Source organism: Belonocnema kinseyi, chromosome 10, assembly GCF_010883055.1.
Source record: "Belonocnema kinseyi isolate 2016_QV_RU_SX_M_011 chromosome 10, B_treatae_v1, whole genome shotgun sequence".
NCBI lineage: Eukaryota > Metazoa > Arthropoda > Insecta > Hymenoptera > Cynipidae > Belonocnema > Belonocnema kinseyi.
This window is the reverse complement of record NC_046666.1, coordinates 65,288,949-65,296,031: the sequence shown is the minus strand read 5'-3', so window position 1 is coordinate 65,296,031 and position 7,083 is coordinate 65,288,949. Positions and strand designations below refer to the sequence as shown.

At 30.0% G+C, this 7,083-nt stretch overlaps 1 protein-coding gene across 1 annotated transcript in view; it reads right to left on the bottom strand.

Annotated features, from left to right (window-relative positions):
* The window catches only part of LOC117181177 (microtubule-associated protein futsch-like), a 186,805-nt gene that overhangs the window by 143,486 nt on the left and 36,236 nt on the right, over nucleotides 1-7,083 (bottom strand). The gene's annotated exons all lie outside the window — the stretch shown is intronic.

The following is a 7,083-nucleotide window of genomic DNA, read 5'->3' as shown; positions in this document are numbered from 1 at the left end:
CAGATTCTAATAAAAATATGTAGAATGTTTGCACCCCGAGGGATGGATTAAAATCGGATTTTGTTATTGCTGAATTTTTAATATCCAGGAAAAAGCCCTTTTTCGGGTGGGTATACGAGCCAGTCGCGAATATCCGGCGGATATCCGCAAAATATGGTATACACAGATCTTCTTAGAGCGCCACCCTCCAATCGCGTGACTTTTTTATGTGCGGTGGTTTTCATGCATAGGCGCACTTACACGTGGTTACGCCCGCAAGCGAAGTGAAACTTTACTTCTTCTAATGAAAAAGTTTCAGTTGAAACGTTTATTTGCCAAAAATAATAATGAAGAAGAACATAAGAAAATAATTGCAATAGCTAAAAATAGCTCCTCTTAAACTGAGAAAGGATAAACCTGCTATTGAAAAAAACAATGCTTCTAACTTTCAAGGAGAAATAATAAAATAATCCCACAGAACAAAAATTTAATCTTTACACTGATTTCATAGTAACATTTACCAACAAAAAAATTCACCTTCACGTGTTAAAATTTACCCAACCCATGGGAAATGGTTACCATGTTAACTCAATTAAATTTTTTTTTCTTTGCGAAAAAATTCTATCCACTTGAAAATTTCCCGCAACAAAAATTCACTTCTGTTTTTTCTGTGCCTTTTTTATAGCATGTGGCGCCAATTACACGTTATTCTATTCGGCGACCTTATAAGTAGGAAAATAAATATTTTATGCGTTCAAACTATATAAGTTCACGTCTGTCTAGTCCTCTTGTGTTTTTATTTAATTTAAATGGTGCATTTTATTCATTTTTAAAATGGAATGTAACTGAGAAAAGATCTTTAGTGCCCTAGCTAAAATCGAATTAATAAAAATACATTCTTTAAAAAAAAAACTCAAGTGGGCCGGACAGAAGTGCTCTTACATATTATGAATCATTTCCCAAAATTTCAGCACAATATATTCATTTTTCTAATAATAAAACCGCCGAATATAACATGAAATAATTGGTGACGTGACAGAATGCCACGCCTTTAAATTTCGCGCCAGATTTATACCAAAATCTTAAAGTCACGCACAGAACCAAGAATTCTAAAAAATAAAAATGTAAGAAGTTTGGAAACATTTGATTTCAATCCTTCAAATTAGAACATTACCAAAATAAAAAAATTCTTAAGTCTACTTTCAGTTTTAGAATTTCGTAAAATCGAATTACGAATCTTTTCAATTTCGATTCTACTTTTCAAACTATTTCCATAAAATTGTTTGAGGTGTCTAATGTTTACAAGTTTTTTTTTTGAAGTTGATGAAACTTTTTAAAATTTGAAGAAAGGAATGAAAGGAATCGACTGGATATTCATAGGTTATGTTATCACTATATAGTGAGGTCATTTAGCCGCGTAATACAAATTGCAATATTTTCGATAATTGATTTTATAACATTATAAAATGCATTGCGACATTCGAATGCCAGATATACCGTCTTGTTAATTGGAAATATACAACTCTGGAGAGAACTTGTTCGGTCGTAATTTCATTCGTTTATCTTCCAAATAAGTAATGCTATGAGTGCAAGTGCCAGGGGAACAGTTACGATGCAATGAAGCCATTACGTTAAATTCACTGTCTTTAAAGTTTCGTGTGATCGTTAAATACGATTGTACTGAGGGCACCGCGGAATAAAATTATGTGCGCGATTCGAATCTCGCGTAAGATTGACAACAAAAATGGAAAACAAATTTCTAATAAATAGAATTAAGAGAATAATCAATTTCCCACCACGTATACTATACACTCGATTAGTATTAGCGCGAAATTGGCTTATGTTTACTGACTATTATTACCATGCATTTCTTTCTGAAGAAAACATCTGTATTTTTTTTTTAATCCAGAAAGAAAATTTCAGAATTTAAATTTCGCGCAAAAAAATCAAAATCCTGATATCACACTAATATAACATAATTCACACAATTGTGATATCAATGAGGTGCTAAATTTGATTTCAAAAATTTGTATTTTAAACAGATAAGGGAACGTAGCTAAACTTCTAGTTTTTCCCGGTCGTAAATATCAAATATTAAAATCGCCAAACCATTTTTTTTATTATTATGGAAGATTAATTATAATAACATCTGCTTATAACATAGATATTGTAAGATTGACTTTTGTAAAATTTTCTTTTAAACTCGTTTATACTCTTTTTCGAAATTGTAAAAATCATTAAAAAGGTTTTGAAATATTTTTTCAATATTCTGTTAGCATTCATAATTTCAAAAACGCTTCTAACTATTGTTTCAAAATCTACCAAGATCCATTGTATGTTAAAAATTTTTAAAAATCTTTTCACTTTAAAATTGTTTTTAATATTTTTAATACTTCTAAGCCTCTTAAATATCTTTTAAAATCATGTAATTTATTCCTTCAAATTAAAAAAAAATGTGCATAAACTTCTAAACCATCTAAATATCTTTTAAAGTTATTCGTATTTTTCATAAAATTATTTTTAAATTCTGCATGATTAAAAACAATTGCCATAAAATCTTCCGGATTATTTTGTTTACAATTTTAGAAATAGGCCGAGAGCGGGCAATGCTGCCTTATGCAATAATATGTCCAAGGATAAAAAGGTGTTATTCTTATCTATTTCGAGCCGCTGAATCCGAATATTCCCGGCTTTTTTTCGAAAAAGTGGTACGTTTTGTTTAAATCGCAATTGTTTAAACAAATTATGAAAAATAGACTTTTTCGACTTGGACAATTTTTTCTAGAAAATATGGAAAATATAGAAAAATGTTAATCTAATAACATCCACAATAAAATTGTAAATATTACAAATAGTACATTTCTTGAGAAATAATTAAAAATATATATCAAATTTTCTTATATACATTAAAACTTTTCATCCGATATGACGACGCGCGCGGCGCGCAAGAGCGGTAGGCACGTCGGAAAAGTACTGACTGTTAGTCGCGAAAATCATATCTCCGCCGGGTCTGCGCTAACGTTAAATTACATAAGGTTATAAAATAAATTTTAAGAAATAAGTAGGTTTTTTCAATTTTCAAAAATATTAAATAGGTCAAATGTTGTTAACGTTCAAATTTAGTGAAAAACGTCAAATTTCGGACCTTAAAAAATTTATATCTTTTAAAACATGCATTTTACGAAAAAGTTGCTAGGGACCTTTTCGTCTTAAAATGGGCCATATTTTCTAGAAAAAATTGTCCAGATCGAAAAAGTCAATTTTTCATCATTTGTTTAAATAATTGCGATTTAAACAAAACGTTCCACTTTTTCAAAAAAAAAAAAAAAAAAACCCGGGTATATTCGGATTCAGCGGCTCGAAGTACGTAAGATAATACCTTAATATCTTAAGAAAAATTATGTAATCTCTTGAAACCTTTCAAAATCCATAAGAAACTCAAAATGATTGTTTAAAATCATCAAAAACCTACATTTTGTTTTAGGTTTTTTCGAATACTTTTGGAGTTAAAATTATTTCTTAATATCTTTAAAACTTTTACATATCTCTTGAGCATACTCGCATTTTCTATTGAAATTAATTTTTTAATTAAACAATCATTTGAAAGTTTCTCAGGAGTCTTGAGAAATTTCCATTACATTCTCTTGAAATATTTCAAAATTCTTTCAAAATCATTTGCAATTCAAATGTCCTCTTTTATCAATAATGTTTCATAAAATGTAGAAATAAATTTGATCATGAAACAAAATTACGTATTTGGAAATTTTGATTTACAAAGTTGATGGTGCAGTAAATTCGCAACGTCCAATGTTCATTAATAAACAGACTAAAAATAGTAACTAAAAGTCATATCCCCATAGTGTCGCAATCAATCAGGGTTTCGACAACAATATTGGCGAGATCCCGTTACTACAATTTTTGAAGAAAAAAATAAACATTCAAAATTTTTTTTATTTCGATTTACAAAAAATATTACTATATCCAAAAAAAAAACTATCTGTAGTGAGCCTCAAATAATAAATAATTTTTTACTTGCAAAGACGAAAGCATGCATTATCTTGCAATAAAAACTTGTATTGCTTTGAAGCAGTATGCAAGATTGTTTCTTGCATACGCATACATTTCTTGCACTTTGATAACATCTCTAAGGTGAATAGCTAAAATTTTGACAAATTGCGTAAAATTATGAGAGGGGGGGGGGGTTTTATTGCAGTTTGTGACATTTCACTAATCCGTTGCCTAATTTAAGCATAGCGCTCTTCGAGAAATTTTGTTTTTTAATAAAAATTTTAAAATGCACTTGGAAGGATAAAATATTAAAAATTCGATTTTATCGAGTATGAAGATATTTTAGTAAAATCAATATTTTAAATTTCAAAAAGTCTTTACGTTGTGAGTTAAATAGAATAAAATTATTTTACGACTTTAATTTTCATCTTGATACAAAATCTTATTTTTTAAACCCCGTAAAAGCAATCATCGCCTTCTCCAAAGTGGCACAAAAAATCGAGAGTTGACTCAAACTCAACCATGAAATTTATGAAGGCAACTATTTTTTTTCTTGTTGCGTCAGCCTGAAGGAATCGCTTGAGTACATATTTTTCATTTTTCCAACCTGTTCGTCCTTTGCGTATATTTTTAGGAACTCTTTATTTTACACGATGCTGCACGTGAAGACACGTGTATCGTATATTGCGACGTACGTCGAGGGAATTACATGTTTCTCAACCATGAACGAAACGCGACAGCTTTCATTTTAAATTAACGAAAACAGCAATTATTTAAATCAACTAATTACGTTTTACAGATTCTCACCATAAGTACTAAAAATGATGGTTTATTATCTTTATGCGGTTAACTTCTGGATTTTAAAGTATTGATTTATTTACTTTGTATTAGTATCAATTTATTTATAATAATCAATTCTTCTATTTTTCAATACATAATTTTTAAGTTTAAAAAGCTTTCAAATGAACGCTTCAGATCCCTGTGTCACCGACCTCATTTTATCAGTTCTTTAAAGTTTACATTTTGGCCTTCCACACATCTGGAAATGTATTGATTTCTAACTTAGTGTCACGGGAAAATTGCCTTATGTTTGTATGTGTAATTTCTTTTCTTGATAATGTCGCTATTCGTACTTTTTAAAAGTATATTTACTTAAAGAGGCAAAAAAACGTATAATTGACAATTTTGAGAATTTGCCTTTGGGATTTTCACACATGAAACTCATCAAGTTTCATTGCCTCAAAATTCTAAATAATATATCGGACTAAAACTTTGGAAAACGCATCCAAAGACCATAAAGTACGTTTATGTCCTTGATTTTAATAGGAATTTCGATAAAAATGATTTTCATAGAAATTAACTGAAACCATTTTTAGACATAAATGTAATTTTCTGTCGACTCTTGCATTTCTAGAGGTTTGAGACCAATATTTTGCATATAAAAAAAGTTCTTATGTTCAAAAAATTTCAAGATACAAAGAAAGTATGTCAAAAATTGGACCCAGTTTTTGTATTCTTGAAAATAATTATTAGGGAACTTTCTACTCAAATGAAGTACACAAACGTAGTTTATGGTCTTCTGATACATTTTCCAAAGTTTCAGTCCGATATTTTATTAACAAAAAAAGTTCTTATGTTTAAAAAAATTGATTAAAATGAAAAAGTGAGGTCGGTAATATAAATATTTGAGTGTGTCACATGTAGTTTTTAAAAGCTAGAAAAAAATAGACATTTAAATCTTGCGCCACAATGACGTCTAAATCATGTGAAAGTGACGTCACACCAGTTTAAACAATTAGGTATTTTCTCCTCACTACCAGCTAACTTCATTTGGCTGAGTGCTGAGGAAAAAATGGACCAAAACTAAAAAAATCTTATCGGCGTTATTTATGTGCCCTTAATATAAGAAGTACGAAAAAATCCATATTCAGGATGTTTTTATGTACACCTTTTTTATAATTTATGTTCCGATCGTGGCATTACGATTTTAACGATTTTATGGCGCGAAATTTAAATTAAAATGTTTCCTTTTCTGATTAAAAAAGAAACAGAAAAGATTTATTTTAAAGAAAGAGATATTTAATTACATTAAATTAATTTCTTGAATTACTTATGAGAAATGCGAAATAATTGTCTCTCTTTTCCGCGTATTCTTAAAAAATAATATTCTAATGAAAAAATGCCAAGTCGCAGACGGTGACTGTACGAATAAAAATACTTGCTTGATCCGTACGTTTGAGTGCTTCGCCCAAAATGCAACCATCAGTGACTCACATGTATAAAGAAATAAAGCTACAGTAGTTCTAAAAGCTGCTTGCCATTGAATTTTCACTCGAGCAAAATGACGAGAAAAAACTCGTGGCTGCAAAAAAAGGTTACAACGCCGAGTGAGAAATCATTCCAGGCTATCAAGCATTGAGTACTTCCGTTTTCTTTATAAATGTCGAATATTGGTCGAATTTCTGATTTCTCTGGAAGTATATGAATAACAAAGAAAAAGTCGCAAAGTATCTCGAGGCGAAATATAGCTTATTCAAAACGCTTGACTGATTTCCTATAATTTCCTGAGTATTTCCCTCTTTAATAAGCTCGTTAGTTCCACTTGATCGTTACTATGTTTTAAACTGCAATGGAAATTTAGTAGCTTCTAAGTAACGTAATCAATCTTACGCAAATTAGTTAGTACGCAAGTTACTTTAAATTACTTATGAGGGCTTTAAACAAAATCTACGTAAAAACAGTGCAGGCTTAAACACGCTCTATATTGTGGTAGAAAACCCATAAAGTAATTTAAACTATCAATATTTAGGAATGTTCAAAATTTCCCCGTTTGAAGGTACCGCTTATCATTGTAAAAGTTGTGAAAGAAATGTGAACGAGAAAAAAGTTCTGCAAATCGAATGCTCCATGCAATATGAAATCAAATTCGGGTAAGTCCGAATAAAGAATTAGGTGACGGTTATTCCGTACCAGGTGTATAAATATGAAACCGGAATTTTTTCAAGAAAAAAACACATTTATTTCAAGAGAATGATAAGAAATATTTTATTCAAAGTATGCGCCCTCGCTGGCTACACATTTTGTCCACCTCTCAGG